The sequence below is a fragment of the Mustela lutreola genome, chromosome 4 (genome assembly GCF_030435805.1).
Source record: "Mustela lutreola isolate mMusLut2 chromosome 4, mMusLut2.pri, whole genome shotgun sequence".
Classification (NCBI taxonomy): domain Eukaryota; kingdom Metazoa; phylum Chordata; class Mammalia; order Carnivora; family Mustelidae; genus Mustela; species Mustela lutreola.
In genome coordinates, this window is record NC_081293.1 from 151,806,582 (window position 1) to 151,817,527 (window position 10,946).

At 46.8% G+C, this 10,946-nt stretch overlaps 1 protein-coding gene across 9 annotated transcripts in view; it reads right to left on the minus strand.

Moving 5' to 3' along the window:
- The window catches only part of OSBPL3 (oxysterol binding protein like 3), a 179,534-nt gene extending 173,214 nt beyond the window's left edge, over window positions 1–6,320 (minus strand). For 7 of the 9 annotated variants that reach the window (XR_009352880.1, XM_059171386.1, XM_059171381.1 and 4 more), the window contains exon 1: window positions 4,430–4,570. The gene's annotated coding sequence lies outside the window, so the exon portion shown is untranslated. Of the gene's footprint in view, window positions 1–4,178; window positions 4,299–4,429; window positions 4,571–5,938 lie in introns of those variants that run through there. The other 2 variants (XM_059171380.1, XM_059171379.1) reach the window with 2 other exon arrangements.
- Between the last annotated feature and the right edge of the window lie 4,626 nt (window positions 6,321–10,946).

Sequence of the window (10,946 nt, forward strand, 5' to 3'; positions counted from 1 at the left end):
TCAAGGGACTTATGGTTTAGTTCCTGACTGCACATTAGGACCACTCAAGGAGGCTTTACTAAGCAAGACCAATCCCATCAAAGGGCAAATGGATAAATAAAACACGGCATTACGTACATCAAGGAGGTGGTAAGGCAATTAAAAGAATGAAGTACTGGGGTGCCTGGGTGGCTCAGTGGGTTAAGCCTCTGCCTTTGGCTCAGGTCACGATCCCAGGGTCCTGGGATCGAGCCCCACATTGGGCTCTCTGCTTGGCGGGGAGCCTGCTTCCCCCCCCCCCTCTCTACTTGTGATCTGTCAAATAAATAAATAAAATCTTAAAAAAAAAAAAAATGGGGAAGGAATGAAAGGAACAGAGTTCTAAAGAAAGAAATCCACATACTCAAAGGTCAGAAACTGAACTGGGGACTCACACTTTTTTTTTTTTTTTTAAATGCTGTAAGAGATTGAGTTCAAAGAGATTATTCTGGCAGAAGTGGCTTATGAGTTCAGCCTTGAAAGACTTGAGTTTTTCACAGTAAAAACAGTGAAAGAGCTTTCTAGGCAACAGGAGTGTAGGTGCAAAGCCAAAATGCTCCATTGCTGAAAAAAGTTCAGGCTGCCTGTGCACAGGGCTGGGGAATGAAGGGTCAAGGTGGGCACTGAGCCCAGGCTGCCCGATCCAGACTCTAGGCTAAGGGCTCCAGGTTCAAATGGGGACAGAAAGGATCTGGGTTTTTGGTCTCAGATCCATCTAGTCTTAGCTGTAAAGCAGCCTCATCTGGAGTACAATTTTTACTATCCTCACCTGGGTATAAAAATAGTGCCTACCCAGGGCACCTGGGTGGCTCAGTCAGTTATGCGTCTGCCTTCGGCTCAGGTCATGATCCCAGGGTCCTGGGATGGAGCCCCACATCAGGCTCACCAGCGGCGGTGGGGGAGAAGGGAGGTCTGCTTGTCCCTCTCTCTCTGGCCCTCCTCCAAACACATGCTTTCTTCCTCTCTCCCTCTCTCTCATAAATAAATAAAATCTTTAAAAATAATCTAAAAAATAATCACAGTGCCTACTCTGGTGTTGCTCTGAGAGTTAAAGGAATAACTCACACAAGACGGTACAGCACAAGAAGTGTGGCAGCACTGCTTTTATTAATTTCATTATTATTAACTATATAAGCCACACAGGAACTCTGAACAACATAATGACAGCACTTAAAGAATTCACCTGACTGTGACATACAGGAAAGCCTGAGAGAGGAGCATCCACCTGTAAATAACGTTAGCACCGTGTGCAGATGTCCCTAAGACCCTGTATCGATCATGGTGCAGGGGCAACAGGAAAGGATCGATCGATATGAAAGGTGCTGAGGAGGATAGTGCCAAGAATTGGGGTACACATGAGCGTGGCCTGAACACTAGTGATCGGGAACTCAAGAGGGAATTTTCCAGAAGAGAGAGCTCAGAAGCTAATGAATAAGATGCAGACAGAAGAGAAATTTACAGGGAACTACAAACAACTCTCAATTATCCATGGAAGGCTCTTTCAGCTGAACAGCTTCCATCCTCCTCTGTACGCACACTCCCATTACTTCTGTGGGTATTCTAGGTTGGAGGGCTCCCCAACCCTCCCTGGAGTACTCCTGAAATGGAATTAACAATTTAAAAACATAGCACTTCAAAAAAGCACATTATAAATAAAATTGGATTATTCAGACCCTCATGTAAGGGGAAAACGTTATACTACCCCCTAAAACTGGAATAGAAGTGGGGGGGGGGGTAAGGATCACAAATTCCTGTCCACCTCTATTTTGCCATTAGCCCTTTAGGTGGTAACCATGAAACTCTTATTTAACTTCTCCTTGCCCTCAGTTTCCTACAAGAATACAAAAAGCTGGAACGTAGTTATTTTACTAAAAGGTTGCTGCAGAAGCATTTAGAATTAGCTGTAGTTTCTGATTCTCCTCAGTTCTACACATGGAAAAAGAACAACTAGCTGGCTTTCCAGAACTTTCCTTAAGGGACATATAGCATTACTGCATTCAGAATTCATTTACCATAATGGGTAAAACCCAACGGATTTCTCTTTAGATTTCGGTAAAAGTTTCAATGTAAGTGAAATTATTTCCTTTCCTCCTTACTAAAAGTCCCCCATCTACCAAGCCCACAAACCATAAACTCAACCACAAAAATCAATGGCAGTAAGAGTCTCAACAATTCAGAAAACTATACAACTAGACACTTGATACCAGCAGCGGTAAATTTACAGCCCAACCTCACATGCTTTTAACTCATCATTGGACTCCATCGTTAACAACTAATTAAATCATGGGAGCAGTAGAGATTTCGTATCATGGAAGGAGCTAAGATTCAGAGTCAGAAAGACTATTAACAAAATCTAGCTCAGCAATTTAGTATTGATGGGGCAAGTTCTTGAACCTAGGCTGCAGTTTCTTGATCTGAAAAACAGAGACAACCTCAAAACACTGCCTATATGATGGTAAAGATTGAATGAGATAACGCAACCTTTGGCAGCTTGCTAGGGTGTAGCTACAATGTAACTACTAGCTAGTATTGAAACTCTATCTCAATAATGATAAAGCACCAAATATTCTTTTGACTAAGCAATAGTTTTTATTATAAATAAAGCTAAACATCTATTGGTTGTAATAGTGAAAACTGTATTTTACTTTCTTGGATGTGGTCCAGCACAACAGAAAATGAACTTGAATTTTAGTTCTGCCAGGATAATCTTGGGGAAATTGGCTAACCTGCTAGAGCAGGTATTTCCCATCTGCTTAGAAATACCTAACTAATAGGGGTGCTGTGTGGCTCAGCTGGTTAAGCCACTGCCTTTGGCTCTGGTCATGATCCCAGAGTCTGGGAATCAAGTCCTGCACTAGGCTTCCTGCCCCATGAGGAGTCTGCTTCTCCTTCTGACCTTCTCCCCCTCATGCTCTCTCTCACCCTCAAATAAAATCTTAAAAAAAAAAAAAACTAGCTAATAACAAGACTATGATAATGTTTAATGAGCTAATCTATATAAAGTTCCAGCACATATCGATTTCTTATTAAGTACTCAATCTATAGCAGTTACTGGTATTTGTTAATTTTCCAAATAGGAAAAAAAAAAAAAAAAAAATACCGGATAAGTGACCATGAAAATCAAACCCAGGTATGAAGTCACCTTTCTTCATATTTTACACAGAAGTTCTTATTCATTTATTTCATAATTTTTTCTTGCATATCTACTGTGTGTCAGGCACTATTGTTGACTTGGGGGGTGGAGTGATGAACAAGACAGATAGGGTGTTTGCTTTCCTGGAACTTCCATTCTAGTGGAGGAAAGCAGACAGTAAACAGCCCAAGGAGATAATTTCTGAGAGAAAGGAGTGCTATGAGGAACACCAAAAAGGATGAGTGCCAGCACGCTAGGGGGTGAGGGGGAGTGTTTAAAATAGTCATTTAGCTAGGGTGCATTTCAACCCAGGCCTGCCTGATTGGTGTCCCTTGGCCAGAAGGGAGAACCTCACCTTGTATGAGGCTTAGATATAGAGTGGGAATGATCAGAAGTCAGGCCTACATCTTTACCTCTGTAAAGATACAGCTGCAGCTTAAAATATTTATAAACGCCCAACCCAGTTCTCAAACTGTGAGGGTAGGTGCAATATCGGGGAGGGGGGTGATGGAGGGAGCTTCAGATGCGCCTTAGCACAGTTCCCAGACACGCCAAAAGCGACAACTTCAGAGTCCCCTCAGCTCCGGGTCCCGACTGAGACTGATGCTTTGTGAGATGGAGAAGGAAGAGTAAAAGTGTGCACAAGGTGGCCGGCAAGTTGCATTAACGAAGGAGGGCGGCTTGCCCCGGTAAGAAATAAATACCTGGACGATCTACCACAATGCCCTGCAGAGACTCCAGAGGCTGCAAACGTTTCCTAGGGCGGGCGCTGGGACGCCCAAGGGGCGGGTGCCCCTGGCGGGGAGAACTGGGAGTGGGGCAATCCGAGCAAGGGGATGCAGGCAAGCGGGCGCCTGCAAGCACGCCCCATCCCGCGGATGTGGCCAAGCCTTGCGCTCGGCCCATTTTACACAGGTTTCCTGTGCCTCTCGCCCCGGCGCCGCGCCTCTTGGCTGCCCAGGACTACCTCTCCTCTCCCAACCCTCAGGCGTCCGGACTCAGGCTCCTGCGCTCCGCGTCTTCTCACCGTCAGTCCCGGTCAAACCGTCCCCTTCGGAGCAGGACCCCGGTCCTACCTCCCCGGAGCTGGCGCCGGCCGCGATAGCCATCTCCCCTGCTCGGGGCTGCCCCAGGAGCCGGTTCTTCCCTGGGCGACAGGAGACAGACCCTGCTCGCACGGCGACTGGTGGCACCCCCCACATCGCAGCCCTTGGGAGAGCGCACTGCCCTTGGCCCCCACCACCCCAGAACCATTCTGCCGGGCGTCCCAGCGCTCACCTGCACGCTCCGCCGCCGGGGACACCGCCTAGTTCTCTGGTGTGCGGCTCCGGGCTTCGTCCGCAGACCCGGGAGGAGGCAAAGCCCGCTTCTCCCGTCCCCCCGGCAACGCGCAGCAGACAGTTCCCGTGCCAGCCGCAGGAGACCGAGGCGGGGATGGGCACTCGTGGAAGGACAGCGGGGCCGGAGCCCGCGCCGCGTACTGGCCGCCTTGCGCTGGGGTTCCCCCCTGCGCTGCGCTGCCTCGCTCGAAGGCGCTGCGGCCGCACGGCCAGTTCCCGGTACTTTGCCCAGAACTTCGCGCGCCGCCAGTAGAGTAGCCCGAGGAGCTGCACGAGGGGCGGGGACGAGGAGGAGGAGCCTGTGGCCGCCCTGGGGGCGGAGCCACTTGGGGGGGCGGGGAGAGCGGCTGAGTGACCACAATCTCACCAATGAGGAGTCGACCCTGAGGAAGAAGGTGGAGCGACGCCCTGGGAAGGAGCGAGCGGATTCCATGACGCCGTCATGGCAGTTGGGACTCCGGTTTCCGGCAAGATGGGAGAGTAGGAGGGAGAGGAGAGCTGCAGCAGCGTCGCAAAGGAGCTACTGGCAGGCTAGCCGTAGGAGCTTAATAAATGTTCCTCGAGTGGCATTGCCAGGGAGAAGCGAGGGCGGCGCGGGAGGGGCTGGTCTAAGGAGACGGTTCCAGGGGACACACGTGCGAACGGGCAAAGAGGACTCGACCTCTTGAGAAGTCAGAGGCAAAGGAGGGCAGGGGGACGTAGTGAAGGGAGGGTTGCAGGCATCGGGTGGCGACGGACAGAATCGGCGTGGGTCACCCGCCCAAGACTGTGACCCTAACATCCAGAGGCAGTGGGTGCAGATTCGTGCCGGGGTGCCAGGAGAGGACTTAAGGGGAGTGTGGTCGTTTTGTTAGGCTGTTCGTGTGCAAGAGGGAAGGGAGAAAGAGCATCATAGTTAAACTGCTGGAGCTCCTTGAGGGACAAGGAAATCCACCGGACTTCACTGCTCACTCGCTCCTCCGCCTCCTTCGATCCTACCAAGAACGCAGCAGCTAATCACCTGGGGCTAGTTTGGAGACTGCGGATGTGTCGAGGGCCGCAGGTGGCTGGGTGGAAAGGAAATTAACCTCTACTGGGCGCCTACTGTGTGCGCCTGGAACAGATGCGGGCTCCGCTTCAGTGATGAAGGCACACCAGGTTCCTGCTCTCAAGGAGCTGAGCTTTTAAGGGGAAGCACACCATAAACAAGAACATACATAAATATAAACAAACGAGTAAATGCGATGATCTATGAGCACGGGGGTAATTGCTGTGCGGAGTTTTCATTTCATAAGTAGGCATTGGGAGTTTCGAAGTGTTCTGAGGGTCTCTTGGCGGAGGTGGCTTCTGTGCAGGTTCCTGAACCAGGGAAAGGAGCTACCACACCTCAGTCTCCAAAAAGGCGTTCCAAGCAAAGGAAATGGAATATGCAAGGTATTTAACCTCCCCAAAGACCCAACTAACCTACCTGACCCAGCTGCCCAACGAGTGTGATTCGCTGGGCTTGGTGCTCCCCACAGAATAGAGGCTCCAAAATGTTAAATTCCAGCGCCGCGTATCACTTGTGGCACTGGAGGCATTTCCAGTCTCCCAGCTAGCCCCATATTGAGGTTTCTAAGTCTCCCGCCAGAGCCACTCTATTCACATTTAATTCACCGCGTTCCATCTTCTGCTTTCTGGAACTATCCCTGTCGCGGAATGTCTGGGACTGTAGTTTGGAACCTGGCAGGCGGCTTAGCGAGGGCGGGAGGATCCGGACACGCTGCAGAATGAGCTCACTGAAAGCTGCCCGCGTCGCATACACGGAAAAACTTAGTGGAGAAGATCTAAAATCTAATGACTCCAGAATTCTTCAGTCACCCCTCCCGCACCCCAGGAACGCCAGCTGGACGAACATGCCTGGGAGGTGCCCGGACCACTCAAAATGAATTCAAGGAAGCACCTTGCCCACGCCCAGCCCGGAGTGCCTGAGCAGCTCAGACTTTGTTTTCCCAACCCTTCCATTTTTCGGTAATTCTTCTCTAGGAGAGAAGCTCGCTCTTTCCTCCCCCTTCAAGCCCTTTTTTCTTTCTTTTTTTCATTTCCACTCTCCACCTCCCACTCTTCACCCTGTTTCATTAGCATTCTTTGGTTTGTTGTGGGGTTGGTTGGTTTGTTTTTTCCTGCAGGAGACAAGCCTTTAATCCTAAAGGAAGTTATTTGCATAGGATTTTATTGTTGAAACTAGCAAACCGGTTCTTGGCTTTTTCTTCAATTTCTTCCAAATAACCAAGTGCGTCTATTTGTTTTTTCTATTTGTACTTGAAGCGGTTAATTTGACGGGATGTGAGAGTTATTCATATTCATATTGTGCTTTGCCTCCAAGGAAAAAAGGAATTGTACTGTGCCTTTTCATAGTTTCATTTCCTCTTCTCCTAAATAAGCTTCCAGGCTCACGAGCTCCCAAAAACAAGAGGAAAAAAAATGAAAGCTGAATCCCATGCAGAGCTAATTATTCTTGAAATCTCATTAATGTCCTAAATTAGCTTTCTCCTCGGAGTTTTATTTTAAATCAAGGACCCGAATGTCTACTCTGGTGGAGATCAATGGTTCTATAGTAGGAGTTTCTGAAGACCCTCTTTGAACTGTTGAACAAATACTTTTTCTCTTTGGAAACATACCCACCACAGTGGGAATTTTTCAGAGTTGTCTGAATGTTCTAAACCTCTGAAATTCATAATTGGTAAGCAAATGTCTCTCAAATGTACATATTTAGATGGTAAAAGAAGCTGATGGTAATAGTATGTCATGATGGGGAAGTCCAGAGGCCTCTCGAGTCAGACTACCTGGGTTCCTGTCCCTCCCATCATGACCACTTCCTGATTCTGAGAGCACCATTCTCTGTTTTCTCATTTTCTTCCTGTGAAGTGAAGGCATTGGATTGGATCAGCAGTGACATAGCTTGGCTTATTTGCTACTCCCCTCCCTGCCTCATGCCAGACATCACTATTAAGTCAAGGCTGTCTTTCCTACTGAGTCCAAATAGGGCCTCAGAATCCTTCTCAACACAGTGCTTCCGGAAGCTATTACTGGGGATGCCTGGGGTGGCTCAGCCAGTTAAGCCTCCACCTTCAGCTCAGGTCATGATCCTAGGGTCCTGGAATGGACCTCCACATCAGGCTCCCCGCTCAGCGGGGAGTCTGCTTCTCCCTCTGCCTGCAACTCCCACTACTTGTGCTCCTTCCCTCTCTCTGCCAAATAAATAAAATCTTTTTTTTTTTTTTTTAAAAGGAAGCTGTTACTGATAGATGGGTATCAACATGTAGGTGATAGGTGATACAGAATTACTATGGGGGCTATATGAACTTCAAGCCACTTTAAGATAAAGATCTTAAATCATCATATGATTAGAGCTTCATTGTTCTAGAATAGTGACTACAAGACAAATGTGATGAGAAGGAACTATAGTTCATCACCTCATCAATCCCTCTTAAGAGGGAGGAGGAGAGAGTTTGTTCTAGCATCTTATCTGTAATCATATAGCCTCTGGGTAATTAGAGGTGGGTCTCCTACCTTCTTAAAGTGTCCTCTTTCTGTCACTGTCACTGTGAATGCGAGGTGGAGGAAACCCTTGTCTGAAGCACTGATACAACCTTCCCCATCCTGTACCCATTTTTCTTTCTCCTTAATCTGGCATGTGAAACAAAGTATGTAGTCACATAGGAACACCTTGTCAGCATTCATTCACAGAAGTATTAGTCCTCATGGCTAAGGACTGCATAAGAACTCACCAATTCCTCTATTAAATATAGATTGACAGGCTCCTTTGTAAAAGAATCCATTCTTAGCAGGCACTTAAGAGATCCAAAGATGAATCAGTGGGTGTCCCTGCCCTCAATGCTTTTACAGTGTCATATATTGGGCAGATCAGAAATGGATATAAATAACTCCAATACAAAGTTAAAAAATAGAAAATGTTCCGGCAGTGTCTGAGTGGCTCAGTCAGTTAAGCGGCTGCTCCCTCAGCTTGTGTGCTCTTTCTCTCTCTCTGTCAAAGAAAATCTTAAAAAAAAAAGAAAAGAAAAGAAAAGAAAGAAACAAACAAAAGTCCTGAGAGAGGTACCAAAAATGTATTTAGAGAAGGGTGAAATTATTTTGGGAATTGGAAAGTAAAGAGTCACTTCCTGCATGTCTTTGTCGACATTTTTAACTTTTGGATCAAAAAAAATTTTTTTTTCCAGATCAAAAATTCTTATTTATCGCCATCAACTTATCCTTGTAGCGGGAGTTGCAACACTGTTAGGCTTCCTGGTTTAGACACAGTTCCTTATTCAGATAATATCAGTGCAACTAAAGGTCAGAGATCATTCTCACTCTCCTAGCATTCTTCATCAGATGTTGAAAATTTCTGGGATGTTCTAGAGGAAGACAGCTCATCTTTAATGACAACAGTCTAGCTTTCTCTCAAGCATTCGACAGCACCAGTCTTTTTACACAATATGCTGTGGGAGTACGGGCTATTTATAAGAAAGGAACAGAAGTGAAGGGACACTAATGTCCTATATGATGAACCATGAAACAATACTTCCTTCGGGACGAAACTACCTCAGAAGTCAGGCTGAGGGACACCTAGGTAGTTCAGTCAGGTGAGCGTATGCCTTCAGCTCAGGTCATGATCCCGGAGTCCTGGGATCAAGTCCCACATCAGGCTCCTCACTCAGTAGGGAGCCTGCTTCTCCCTCTGCCTTCTGCTCCCCCTGTTTGTGCTCTCTCTCTCTCTCTATAGTAAATAAATAAATCTTAAAAAAAAAAAAAAAAAAGAAAAGAAAGAAAAGAAAAAAGGCTGAACATTCTATTATCCTTTAGGGACTCTCTTCATAGCACACAGACACCCTATAGTATTCCTTATGGTAAATATTAAGTATAATAATTAGAGCCCACACATATGAAGCATTTAGGTAGCAGCCATTGCTGAGCCGGGGTGCTAGGATTTCTGTCACTCCTGCCACCATCAGGAGGCCACCTGTCAAACCAGAAAGACTTGGCAGGACTGCCAGAACCACACCCCTCCCTCCACAAGCCACAGCAACAAAACATATCCCTCGAATCCTGCTTCTCCAACTCTGTTACCTCATTTCCCAGCTCATGCCTTACATAAACGAATCTGATTGGTACATTCCGAATCACGTTCACTAATCTAGCACAAGGAGGGCTGGGAAATGTGCTTTTCAGCTCTTCAGCCTCAACAGAAAGGCACGTTAGGAGGAGGTTGGGTTAGAATTTGATAGAGCCAAGCCTCGGCACCCACCCTGCCTTTTCCTTCAAAGCTCCAACAAATGTGTTGGCAGGAAAAAAGCTTCATATGTTACATCCTCTTTGATGTGTTTCTGTAGTTATGGAGTAAACCAGAAGGCCTCGTCCTTCACCAATCCCCCTAAGTTCCCATTTCAGTCTCCACCAGCAACAGCACTGCCATCTAAATCACCATCATTTCTTGCCCATATTTAGTTGGATGCTCATTTTATATTCCATTCTGAATTATAAACACTTTTTCTTATTCTTCTTGAATGTCTTCCCTTCACATAGCACAGTATTCCTCACACAAAAGATGTTTTATCACTTGTTCATTCAACAAACAAACAAACATATTTTCCCCAAAACTACAATCAAAATTCATTTAGCAAGGTGAAAGTATGTTCTTTTTGTCTACTAGAATACTTTGGCTTCAAGTAAGAGAAAATAAATTAAAAATCACTTAAACAAGGAGACGTATTATCTCACATAACAGGAAGTTCTGCAGACCTAGTGACTTCCCTCTTGGTTCATTCAGTAGTTCAAGCATGTCAGCGATAGACTCAGGTTCTGTCTGTCTTCTCTGCCAAGTTCACCAATGAGGGCTTCCTCCTCAGACTGGATGTGGTACAGATACAGCAGTTACTAACATCATGTTCAGAGACAGGAAAGAATATACCTTCCTTGAGTCACATTCTGCAAGTAAAGAAACCTCTCCCACAAGTCCCCCAGCCTGGTGGTCTTCATGTTTCATTGGCCAGAATTGGGGCACATGTCCATTCACACTTAAAGCAGTTACCAGCCAACTGTCAGCTATGATCGACTGAGACACAGGTTCATACAGAAAAACAAAACAAAACAAAAAGCTGGAGTTCAATTAGCTAATAGTGTAGACTGTGTTACTTTTAGCCATCATCTTCTATCCTTCACCAAGAGAGAATTATACTCCCCTTCCTCCCACCCACAACCCCATCCGCACCACCCACTGAAGTCGTTCTTGGTCATATGGCTACTTGGGCCAATAAAATGACAGCAGAAGCTTTAAGAGCCGGTCCTTGCTTTGCTTTGCTAATATCCTCTCTACCACATGCACCAGCACTGTTGCTGTCAGAGAACGGCTCCCTCTGCCTGCCTCCGGGGGGGGGGGGGGGGGGGGGGTGAGGAAGATAATGATGCAGTAGTATGGACCCAACTGAGCTGAAGAG